This window comes from Oncorhynchus masou, unplaced genomic scaffold, assembly GCF_036934945.1.
Source record: "Oncorhynchus masou masou isolate Uvic2021 unplaced genomic scaffold, UVic_Omas_1.1 unplaced_scaffold_1172, whole genome shotgun sequence".
Lineage (NCBI taxonomy): Eukaryota > Metazoa > Chordata > Actinopteri > Salmoniformes > Salmonidae > Oncorhynchus > Oncorhynchus masou.
This window is the reverse complement of record NW_027016842.1, coordinates 59,000-72,566: the sequence shown is the minus strand read 5'-3', so window position 1 is coordinate 72,566 and position 13,567 is coordinate 59,000. Positions and strand designations below refer to the sequence as shown.

Below are 13,567 nucleotides of genomic sequence, written 5' to 3'. Positions count from 1 at the left end.
ATACAGGGGGTACCGGTACAGAGTTAATGTGCGGCCCCATGTACTGGGCCGTTCGCACTACCCTCTGTAGTGCCTTGTGTTCGGAGGTCGAGCAGTTGCCATACCAGGTAGTGATGCAACCAGTCAGGCAGGATGCTCTCGAAGGTGCAGCTGTAGAACCTTTTGAGGATCTGAGGACCCATGCCAAATCTTTTCAGTATCCTGAGGGGAATAGGTTTTGTCGTGCCCTCTTCAAGACTGTCTTGGTGTACTTAGGTTGTTGGTGATGTCGACACCAAGGAACATGAAGTTCTCAACCTGCTACACTACAGCCCTGTTGATGAGAATGGGGGCGTGCTCGGTGCTCCTTTTCCTGTAGTCCACAATCATCTCCTTTGTCTTGATCACGTTGAGGGAGAGGTTGTTGTCCTGGCACCACATGGCCAGGCCTCTGACCTCATCCCTATAGGCTGTCTCAGTGTTGTCGGTGATCAGGCCTACCACTGTTGTGTCATCGGCAAATTTAATGATGGTGTTAGAGTCGTGCCTGGCCATGCAGTCATGAGTAAACAGGTAGTACAGGAGGGGGCTGAGCACGCACCCCTGAGGGGCTCCAGTGTTGGGGATCAGCGTGGCAGATATGTTGTTACCTACCCTTACCACCTGGGGGCGGCCCATCAGGAAGCCCAGGATCTAGTTGCAGAGGGAGGTGTTTAGTCCTAGGGTTCTTAGCTTATTGATGAGCTTTGAGGGCACTATGGTGTTGAACGCTGAGCTGTAGTCTATGAATAGCATTCCTTTTGTCCAGGTGGGAAAGGGCAGTGTGGAGCGCAATAGAGATTACATCATTTGTGGATCTGTTTGGGCGGTATGCAAATTGGAGTGGGTCTAGAGTTTCTGGGATGATGGTGTTGATGTGAGCCATGACCAGCCTTTCAAAGCACTTCATGGCTACAGACGTGAGTGCTACGGGTCAGTAGTTATTTAGGCAGTTTACCTTAGTGTTCTTGGGCACAGGCACTATGGTGGTCTGCTTAAAACATGTTTGTAGTACAGACTCGGACAGGGAGAGGTTGAAAATGTCAGTGAAGACACTTGCCAGTTGGTCACCACATGCTAGCAGTAAACGTCCTGCTAATCCATCTGGCCCTGCGGCCTTCTGAATGTTGACCTGTTTAAAGGTCTTACTCACATCGGCTGCGGAGAGTGTTATCACACAATCTTCCGGTACAGCTGGTGCTCTCATGCATGTTTCAGTGTTATTTGCCTCGAAGCAAGAATAGAAGTAGTTTAGCTTGTCTGATAGGCTCGTGTCACTGGGTAGCTCTCAGCTGTGCTTCCCTTTGTAATCTGTAATAGTTTGCAAGCCCTGCCACATCCCACGAGCGTCAGAGCCGGTGTAGTACGTCTCGATCTTGGTCCTGTATTGACGCATGTCCTGTTTTGATGGTTCGTCGGAGGGCATAGCGGGATTTCTTATAAGCTTCTGGGTTACAGTCCTGCTCCTTGAAACCAGCAGCTCTAGCCTTTAGCTCAGTGCAGATGTGCCTGAAATCCATGGCTTCTGGTTGGGGTATGTACATATGGTCACTGTGGGGACGATGTCTTCGATGCACTTATTGATGAAGCCAATGACAGATGTGGTGTACGCCTCAATGCCATTGGAGGAATCCCGGAACATATTACAGTCTGTGTGTAATGTCTGCTTCCAGCTCACACTCTCAAACACATAGATCCCCTGAACGCAGCTCACTCTCCAGATCCCAATCACCTGAATTCTGATCATCTGTTCACACACCTGTAGGTCATTTACACACACTATTTAGTTCAGTTCTTTGCACCCCGTCATTGTGAGGTATTGTTTGTTGTGACACACGTTCTATTCGTGGGCTCTGTTTATTTCCATTTTAGTCCTCCCGTGTATCATAGTTTTTGGCCATCCTCACTAATGACGCCTTTTTGCCTATTACCAGCCTGTCCTTTTGCCAATCAGATTTCCTGTCGTTAATCTCTTGCCTGATCTCCTGGACTATGTTGTTAGCCTTTTCCCTGCCTGTACTGTTACCTTGTTGGAGTCCCTGTGTATTGTCATGGAAATTTCCTCTATTTACCAAATCATGGGAGCAAACCACACACACAAGTCAGAGTTAGCTATCAAAGTCCATCTTTAATGATTTGAGCTCTATCACAAACCTTGTGACTCTCAGATCAATTCAGTGTCTATCAATGAATTCTCTGAGAGTCCCTTATACATTTCAACTGAGAACTTTTATAGCAAAGACACACAGGATAAGACAGCATCGGCATAATTCATTGTTCAGCTTTGTCTCCTTTCTCAAACTCAAACTCAGAACCATAAACCAATCCTCCATATCAACAGGCATATATCAAATCCATCCTATCTTGACAAGATCACAGAGACACACTGACTGGCACACAGACATTGTGGAGCCAAGAGATACACGCTTGACCTCTCCCTTCTCTCCGGCCCAAACAACTTAGTCTTGACATAGAACAGATACTGCAACCCCGCCACAGTATTATACAAAAATAACATTCTGATGAGAAGTAACTTACAAACATATGATGAATATAAAACATCTTACCTATGTTACCAACCAATTCTGATTATTCCCCAACAGTATGACCTTCTGCCTGTCCCAAGACCCGGCTACCTGCCTCTTCCTGTGGTCGTTTGCTAATAAATCCCTGCACTTGAAACCAGCCCTCTGTCTCCCATCGGATTCATTACAGAGTACCTCACTAAAAACTACAGAGGGAGCTCATCACCCATTCCTGGTCCTTACTGACCACCGTGATTTGGAGTACTTAAGAAGAAGTGCTAAGAGGCTCAACCACAGACAGGTTTGCTGGGCACTCTTCTTCACCTGACTCAACTTCAACTTTACCGTCACCGATCTGCCCGGCAAGAAAAATGTGAAGGCTGATTCATTATCCCATCTATTTGACTCCCCTTCCTCTAACCCAGCTCCCTAGCTCATCCTGCCTCCATATTGTGTCGTCAGACCCATACAGTGGGAAATCCAATCAGACGTCCAAGAGGCCCTACGCACCTCCCGTAACCCCTACACGCAAAAACCTACCTTCCGACGTCAAGACCCCAACTAATGCAGTGGTGCCCTACCTCGCTGAGTTCTGGCCATCCCAGGATCACCCGGATCACGGAGCTATTAACACGAAAGTTCTGGTGGTCATTCCTAACAGCAGACGTACGAGACTACGTTCTTTCCTGTCCCGTCTGTCCTCGCCAACTACCTACCGGTAAACCAACTACCTACCGGTAAGCCAACTACCTACCGGTAAACCAACTACCTACCGGTAAACTCAAGCCTTTACCTACACCAGACCATGGTCCCACATTTCCATGATTTCCTCCCTGATCTGCCAGACGCTTCGGACTGATATTTTTCTTTCACTAATTGATCTTTTGATCATTCAGATCAGCTCTCAAAAGATCTGATGTGAAAAGATCTGATTGTGATATGTAATAAGACCAATTAGTGGGCAAAAGATCAGTATTGGGCTGCCTGTGTAAACGTAGCCTCAGTGTACATTGTATGATACTACTCAATAGGTGGGCCGGACCCAGGACGGGGACAATGGGACTGCAGGTCCCAGCAAAACATTGTATATATTGTCAGGCTTCGAACACTGGTATCATGAAAATACACAAGACTTGGCAAGATGTGTAGAATTACAGCAAATTAGCATTAAAACTGCAGAACATGTCTTTCATGTCGATTTTTCAGATCTATCAATGTATTGTTTTACTGTCAAAATCTAGCTTTCTCTCAAGACTGCAGATAACAAATGAGTTGAAATTAACATGCCTAACCCCAGGCCACAATCAACTTGTTATGCTGTAAGTGAGTCCGTATGAATCGTTCTCAGGTTTTGCCGTGGCCAGTCTGAATCCAACCTGCATTTGAAACTAGAAAACACTGCTGCTGAGGCCTGCGGGGCAGGGATTGGGGACGTGCAAAATACTGGGTCTACCTTTTATAGGAAACTGCCTTGATTAACAAGATGCCTTTCGAGGGCTCTTAGACACAGGCTCACAAATGCCAATGATGAGACAGTGTGTATTTGATCAAAATGTCCCTGCTGGTTCCATGGACACAGGAGAGTCCCCGAATAAATGAATATGAAGGCTTTGCAGTGATGGACTTTGAGGTAAATGGTGTACAGAGCCCTACTAGAGGAATTGTGAGTATTAATGACCGAACACTACCCTTAAATGTCATTAACTCTTGCAGGAACACCCTGTTTAATGGACCTGAGAGCAGTACATAACCCTTTTCCATGATGCAAAGACTAAACGGACCTGGATCCAGGCCAGATGCCAGAAAGTTGCTGCTGTCGAGGAGCCGGATGGCCACCGATCCGCATTTGAACCATGAACTCTTTTCTCCTGTCCAAACAGCTTGCCCAGCTGTCCAGAGTGGAAACAACTGACACGCATGGAGAAAATAACCTCCGCTTGACGCCACAAGGGGATGGTGAAGATAGAAGCAGACCAGAGGTCTATTTTGAGATGTGAGGTATCATGATCTCTTTCAATAATGACAGGAATGGAGGAGGTCTTTATCCTAGTGAGATTGCCAAGGCGAACACTGTCATGTTTAGTTTTACCCAACCTAGGTCGAGGCACAGACACGGTCTCAATGGGGATAGCTGAGCTGACTACACTGACTGTGCTAGTGGCAGACTCCACTATGCTGACAGGCTGGCTAACAGCCTGCTGCCTGTCCTGCACCCTATCTCATTGTGGAGCTAGAGGAGCTGTCTATGTTGGTAGATAAGATGAGAGCACCCCTCCAGCTAGGATGGAGTCCGCCACCCCTCAGCAGGTCAGGCTGAGTCCCAGAAAGAGGGCCGATTATTTACAAATGTTATGTTTTGGGAGGGGCAGAAAACAGTTTTCAACCAGCGATTGAGTTGTGAGACTCTGCTGTAGAGCTCATCACTCCCCATAACTGGGAGGGGGCCAGAGACCTTTACTCGATGCCGACACATCTTTCTAGCTGATTTACACGCTGAAGCTATGTTGCGCTTGGTGATCTCTGACTGTTTCATCTTAACATCGTTGGTGCCGACGTGGATAACAATATCTCTATACTCTCTACACTCGCCAGTTTTAGCCTTAGCGAGCACCATCTTCAGATTAGCCTTAACGGCGGTAGCCCTGCCCCCTGGTTAACAGTGTATGATCGCTGGATGATTCGTTTTAAGTCTAATACTGCGGGTAACGGAGTCGCCAATGACTAGGGTTTTCAATTTGTCAGAGCTAATGGTGAGAAGCTTCAGCGTCTCAGACCCAGTAACGGGAGGAGTAGAGACAAGAGAAGGCTCGGCCTCAGATTCCGACTCGTTGCTTAATGGGGAAAACCGGTTGAAAGTTTCTGTCGGCTGAATGAGCGACACCGGTTGAGCGTTCCTACAGCATTTCCTTCCAGAAACCGTGAGAAAGTTGTCCGGCTGCGGGGACTGTGCCAGGGGATTTATACTACTATCTGTACTTACTGGTGGCACAGACGCTGTTTCATCCTTTCCTACACTGAAATTACCCTCTGCCTAACGATTGCGTCTGGGCCTGCAGCACAGCTATCCTCGCCGTAAGGCGATCGTTCCCCTGTATAGTATGAGTACAGCGACTGTAATTAGAAGGCATCATGTTGATGTTACTACTACTTCGGCTGGTGGAGGTCCTGGAGAACCATGTCCAGATAAAGCATCATGTTAATGTTACTAGTGGTTGGCTGGTGGAGGTCCTGTAGAACCACGTCCAGATAAAGCATCATGTTAATGTTACTACTGGTTGGCTGGTGGAGGTCCTGGTGAACCACGTCCAGATAAAGCATCATGTTAATGTTACTACTGGTTGGCTGGTGGAGGTCCTGGAGAACCACGTCCAGATAAAGCATCATGTTAATGTTACTACTGGTTGGCTGGTGGAGGTCCTGGTGAACCACGTCCAGATAAAGCATCATGTTAATGTTACTACTGGTTGGCTGGTGGAGGTCCTGGAGAACCACGTCCAGATAAAGCATCATGTTAATGTTACTACTGGTTGGCTGGTGGAGGTCCTGTAGAACCACGTCCAGATAAAGCATCATGTTAATGTTACTACTGGTTGGCTGGTGGAGGTCCTGGTGAACCACGTCCAGATAAAGCATCATGTTAATGTTACTACTGGTTGGCTGGTGGAGGTCCTGGAGAACCACGTCCAGATAAAGCATCATGTTAATGTTACTACTGGTTGGCTGGTGGAGGTCCTGTAGAACCACGTCCAGATAAAGCATCATGTTAATGTTACTACTGGTTGGCTGGTGGAGGTCCTGTAGAACCACGTCCAGATAAAGCATCATGTTAATGTTACTACTGGTTGGCTGGTGGAGGTCCTGTAGAACCACGTCCAGATAAAGCATCATGTTAATGTTACTACTGGTTGGCTGGTGGAGGTCCTGTAGAACCATGTCCAGATAAAGCATCATGTTAATGTTACTACTGGTTGGCTGGTGGAGGTCCTGGTGAACCACGTCCAGATAAAGCATCATGTTAATGTTACTACTGGTTGGCTGGTGGAGGTCCTGACGAACCACGTCCAGATAAAGCATCATGTTAATGTTACTACTGGTTGGCTGGTGGAGGTCCTGTAGAACCACGTCCAGATAAAGCATCATGTTAATGTTACTACTGGTTGGCTGGTGGAGGTCCTGGAGAACCACGTCCAGATAAAGCATCATGTTAATGTTACTACTGGTTGGCTGGTGGAGGTCCTGTAGAACCACGTCCAGATAAAGCATCATGTTAATGTTACTACTGGTTGGCTGGTGGAGGTCCTGTAGAACCACGTCCAGATAAAGCGTCCGGAATGAAAAAGTTGAATGAGAAAAAATAAAGTTGAGGGAAAAAACAAAAATATAAACGGTAATTAAAGTTGTCAGGTAGCAAAGGAAGGTTGGCAAAACAAAACGCACAGCAACACTTAAACAATTCTGCAAGTTGTTTCCTCTAGAGTTAGAGGCACTAAATGAGACTACAGCGAAGGGCCCTTAAAGCCCAGTGTTTCCCATAGAGGTAAAGGCCCTTGATGAGACTACAGCGAAGGGCCCTTAAAGCCCAGTGTTCCCCCTAGAGGTAGAGGCCCTAGATGAGACTACAGTGAAGGGCCCTTAAAGCCCAGTGTTCCCCCTAGAGGTAGAGGCCCTAGATGAGACTACAGCGAAGTGCCCTTAAATCCCAGGGTTTTACCTGAGTTAGAGGCCCTAGATGAGATTACAGTGAAGGGCCCTTAAAGCCTAGTGTTCCCCCTAGAGGTAGAAGCCCTAGATGAGACTACAGCGAAGGGCCCTTAAATCCCAGTGTTTCCCCTAGAGGTAGAGGCCCTAGACTTTTGGAGCTCATACCAGAACATTCTAGTAATGAATGACATGTTCACCCATATGTATGGGATAACACTACAAGCTTTGTATATTGTGAATGATGTTTGGCTTAGTTCAGTACTCAATTCCAGATTAACAACAAATGTTTAACTCTTGACTTTGCACAGCAAACGTGTACTACATGATAAATCATTTTAGTCAATGACCAGAATTGTTTTCTGCTGTAGAAAGTGTAAGTTCTGAATTAGAAATGGTTTAAAATGTGTAAACTAATTTACCACACTGTAATGGATGAGGTGTTTCAGTACTGACACCATTTTTCAAAATACTAATGTTATTTTGTCAGCGTAATAATATAATATATGCCATTTTGCATTGGCTTTTATCCAAAAGTGACTTAGTCATGCGTGCATACGCTTGACGTTTAACGTTTGGTTGGTCCTGTGAACATAGTCAACAGATCAACCTAACGTTTGGGTGGTCCTGTGAATGTAGTCAACAGGTCAACCTACCGTTTGGGTGGTCCTGTGAATGTAGTCAACAGATCAACCTAACGTTTGGGTGGTCCTGTGAATGTAGTCAACAGATCAACCTAACGTTTGGGTGGTCCTGTGAACGTAGTCAACAGGTCAACCTAACGTTTGGGTGGTCCTGTGAACATAGTCAACAGATCAACCTAACGTTTGGGTGGTCCTGTGAACATAGTCAACAGGTCAACCTACCGTTTGTGGTTTCGGTGAACGTAGTCAACAGATCTACCTAACGTTTGGGTGGTCCTGTGAACAAAGTCAACAGATCAACCTAATGTTTGGGTGGTCCTGTGAACATAGTCAACAGGTCAACCTGTATTTTGTTTTTCATGATGAAGATCATATTTCCTGACAGTTGTTTTTAGTCATACATAAACATGAGCAGTTTACAATGAACTCCATGATCACTTAGAAAAAATGATTTATTTTATAAACTGTTGTTCAACATTGTGGTGGGTGTAATTACGTTGATAAATCTGATTTTATTTGTCACATGCGCCTGAATACAAGACCATATCGTGAAAAGCTTATAAGCCCTTAACCAACAACGCAGTTCAAGAAATAGAGTTAAGAAAATATTTACGAAATAAACTAAAGTAAAAAATTGTCAAATAAAAAGAAACACAATTTGTTATTTTATTTTTTATTTTACCTTTATTTTACTAGGCAAGTCAGTTAAGAACAAATTCTTATAACGAGGTTATATACAGGGGTACCGGTACAGAGTCAATGTGGAGGCTATATACAGGGTGTACCGGTACAGAGTCATTGTGGAGGCTATATACAGGGGGTACCGGTACAGAGTCAATGTGGAGGCTATATACAGGGGGTACCGGTACAGAGTCAATGTGGAGGCTATATACAGGGTGTACCGGTACAGAGTCAATGTGGAGGCTATATACAGGGGGTACCGGTACAGAGTCAATGTGGAGGCTATATACAGGGGTACCAGTACAGAGTCAATGTGGAGGCTATATACAGGGGTACTGGTACAGAGTCAATGTGGAGGCTATATACAGGGTGTACCGGTACAGAGTCAATGTGGAGGCTATATACAGGGGTACCGGTACAGAGTCAATGTGGAGGCTATATACAGGAGGTACCGGTACAGAGTCAATGTGGAGGCTATAAACAGGGGGTACCGGTACAGAGTCAATGTGGAGGCTATATACAGGGGGTACCGGTACAGAGTCAATGTGGAGGCTATATACAGGGGGTACCGGTACAGAGTCAATGTGGAGGCTATATACAGGAGGTACCGGTACAGAGTCAATGTGGAGGCTATATACAGGGGGTACCGGTACAGAGTCAATGTGGAGGCTATATACAGGGGGTACCGGTACAGAGTCAATGTGGAGGCTATATACAGGGGTACCGGTACAGAGTCAATGTGGAGGCTATATACAGGGTATTACGGTACAGAGTCAATGTGGAGGCTATATACATGGGGTACCGGTACAGAGTCAATGTGGAGGCTATATACAGGGGGTACCGGTACAGAGTCAATGTGGAGGATATATACAGGGGGTACCGGTACAGAGTCAATGTGGAGGCTATATACAGGGGGTACCAGTACAGAGTCAATGTGGAGGCTATATACAGGGTGTTACGGTACAGAGTCAATGTGGAGGCTATATACAGGGCGTACCGGTACAGAGTCAATGTGGAGGCTATATACAGGGGGTACCGGTACAGAGTCAATGTGGAGGCTATATACAGGAGGTACCGGTACAGAGTTAATGTGGAGGCTATATACAGGGGGTACCAGTACAGAGTCAATGTGGAGGCTATATACAGGGGGTACCTGTACAGAGTCAATGTGGAGGCTATATACAGGGGGTACCGGTACAGAGTCAATGTGGAGGCTATATACAGGGGTACCGGTACAGAGTCAATGTGGAGGCTATATACAGGGTATTACGGTACAGAGTCAATGTGGAGGCTATATACAGGGGTACCGGTACAGAGTCAATGTGGAGGCTATATACAGGGTGTACCGGTACAGAGTCAATGTGGAGGCTATATACAGGGCGTACCGGTACAGAGTCAATGTGGAGGCTATATACAGGGTGTACCGGTACAGAGTCAATGTGGAGGCTATATACAGGGTGTTACGGTACAGAGTTAATGTGGAGGCTATATACTGGGTGTTCCGGTACAGAGTCAATGTGGAGGCTATATACAGGGGGTACCAGTACAGAGTCAATGTGGAGGCTATATACAGGGGGTACCGGTACAGAGTCAATGTGGAGGCTATATACAGGGTGTACCGGTACAGAGTCAATGTGGAGGCTATATACAGGGTGTTACGGTACAGAGTTAATGTGGAGGCTATATACAGGGGGTACCGGTACAGAGTCAATGTGGAGGCTATATACAGGGTGTACCGGTACAGAGTCAATGTGGAGGCTATATACAGGTTATTACGGTACAGAGTCAATGTGGAGGCTATATACAGGTTATTACGGTACAGAGTCAATGTGGAGGCTATATACAGGGTATTACGGTACAGAGTCAATGTGGAGGCTATATACAGGTTATTACGGTACAGAGTCAATGTGGAGGCTATATACAGGGTGTTACGGTACAGAGTTAATGTGGAGGCTATGTACAGGGGGTACCAGTACAGAGTCAATGTGGAGGCTATATACAGGGGGTACCAGTACAGAGTCAATGTGGAGGCTATATACAGGGGGTACCGGTACAGAGTCAATGTGGAGGCTATATACAGGGTGTACCGGTACAGAGTCAATGTGGAGGCTATATACAGGGTGTTACGGTACAGAGTTAATGTGGAGGCTATATACAGGGGTACCAGTACAGAGTCAATGTGGAGGCTATATACAGGGGGTACCAGTACAGAGTCAATGTGGAGGCTATATACAGGGGGTACCGGTACAGAGTCAATGTGGAGGCTATATACAGGGGTACCGGTACAGAGTCAATGTGGAGGCTATATACAGGGGGTACCGGTACAGAGTCAATGTGGAGGCTATATACAGGGGTACCGGTACAGAGTCAATGTGGAGGATATATACAGGGGGTACCAGTACAGAGTCAATGTGGAGGCTATATACAGGGTGTTACTGTACAGAGTCAATGTGGAGGCTATATACAGGTTATTACGGTACAGAGTCAATGTGGAGGCTATATACAGGGGGTACCGGAACAGAGTCTATGTGGAGGCTATATACAGTGTATTACGGTACAGAGTCAATGTGGAGGCTATATACAGGTTATTACGGTACAGAGTCAATGTGGAGGCTATATACAGGGTATTACGGTACAGAGTCAATGTGGAGGCTATATACAGGTTATTACGGTACAGAGTCAATGTGGAGGCTATATACAGGGTGTTACGGTACAGAGTTAATGTGGAGGCTATGTACAGGGGGTACCAGTACAGAGTCAATGTGGAGGCTATATACAGGGGTACCAGTACAGAGTCAATGTGGAGGCTATATACAGGGGGTACCGGTACAGAGTCAATGTGGAGGCTATATACAGGGTGTACCGGTACAGAGTCAATGTGGAGGCTATATACAGGGTGTTACGGTACAGAGTTAATGTGGAGGCTATATACAGGGGGTACCAGTACAGAGTCAATGTGGAGGCTATATACAGGGGGTACCAGTACAGAGTCAATGTGGAGGCTATATACAGGGGGTACCGGTACAGAGTCAATGTGGAGGCTATATACAGGGGGTACCGGTACAGAGTCAATGTGGAGGCTATATACAGGGGGGTACCGGTACAGAGTCAATGTGGAGGCTATATACAGGGGGTACCGGTACAGAGTCAATGTGGAGGATATATACAGGGGGTACCAGTACAGAGTCAATGTGGAGGCTATATACAGGGTGTTACTGTACAGAGTCAATGTGGAGGCTATATACAGGTTATTACGGTACAGAGTCAATGTGGAGGCTATATACAGGGGGTACCGGAACAGAGTCTATGTGGAGGCTATATACAGGGTATTACAGTACAGAGTCAATGTGGAGGCTCTATACAGGGGGTACCGGTAGAGAGTCAATGTGGAGGCTATATACAGGGGGTACCGGTACAGAGTCAATGTGGAGGCTTTATACAGGGGGTACCGGTACAGAGTCAATGTGGAGGCTATATACAGGGGGTACCAGTACAGAGTCAATGTGGAGGCTATATACAGGGGGTACCGGTACAGAGTCAATGTGGAGGCTATATACAGGGTGTACCGGTACAGAGTCAATGTGGAGGCTATATACAGGGTCTTACGGTACAGAGTTAATGTGGAGGCTATATACAGGGGGTACCAGTACAGAGTCAATGTGGAGGCTATATACAGGGGGTACCAGTACAGAGTCAATGTGGAGGCTATATACAGGGGGTACCGGTACAGAGTCAATGTGGAGGCTATATACAGGGGGTACCGGTACAGAGTCAATGTGGAGGCTATATACAGGGGGTACCAGTACAGAGTCAATGTGGAGGCTATATACAGGGGGTACCAGTACAGAGTCAATGTGGAGGCTATATACAGGGTGTACCGGTACAGAGTCAATGTGGAGGCTATATACAGGGGGTACCGGAACAGAGTCTATGTGGAGGCTATATACAGGGTATTACAGTACAGAGTCAATGTGGAGGCTCTTTACAGGGGGTACCGGTACAGAGTCAATGTGGAGGCTATATACAGGGGGTACCGGTACAGAGTCAATGTGGAGGCTATATACAAGGGGTACCGGTACAGAGTCAATGTGGAGGCTATATACAGGGGGTACCGGTACAGAGTCAATGTGGAGGCTATATACAGGAGGTACCAGTACAGAGTCAATGTGGAGGCTATACACAGGGTGTTACGGTACAGAGTCAATGTGGAGGCTATATACAGGGGGTACTAGTACAAAGTCAATGTGTAGGCTATACACAGGGGGTACTAGTACAGAGTCAATGTGGAGGCTATATACAGGAGGTACCAGTACAGAGTCAATGTGGAGGCTATATACAGGAGGTACCAGTACAGAGTCAATGTGGAGGCTATATACAGGGTATTACGGTACAGAGTCAATGTGGAGGCTATATACAGGGGGTACCAGTACAGAGTCAATGTGGAGGCTTTATACAGGGGGTACCGGTACAGAGTCAATGTGGAGGCTATACACAGGGTGTTACGGTACAGAGTCTATGTGGAGGCTATATACAGGGTATTACGGTACAGAGTCAATGTAGAGGCTATATACAGGGTATTACGGTACAGAGTCAATGTGGAGGCTATATACAGGGGGTACCGGTACAGAGTCAATGTGGAGGCTATACACAGGGTGTTACGGTACAGAGTCTATGTGGAGGCTATATACAGGGTATTACGGTACAGAGTCAATGTAGAGGCTATATACAGGGTATTACGGTACAGAGTCAATGTAGAGGCTATATACAGGGTATTACGGTACAGAGTCAATGTGGAGGCTATATACAGGGGGTACCGGTACAGAGTCAATGTGGAGGCTATATACAGGGTCTTACGGTACAGAGTCAATGTGGAGGCTATACACAGGGTGTTACGGTACAGAGTCAATGTAGAGGCTATACACAGGGTGTTACGGTACAGAGTCAATGTGGAGGCTATATACAGGGTGTTACGGTACAGATACATAGTCAATGTCGAGGCTA

The 13,567-nt window shown here is 46.5% G+C and overlaps 1 protein-coding gene across 1 annotated transcript in view; it reads right to left on the bottom strand.

Moving 5' to 3' along the window:
• LOC135539231 (arginase-2, mitochondrial-like) overlaps window positions 1–13,567 on the bottom strand; it is a 73,839-nt gene that overhangs the window by 26,630 nt on the left and 33,642 nt on the right. The gene's annotated exons all lie outside the window — the stretch shown is intronic.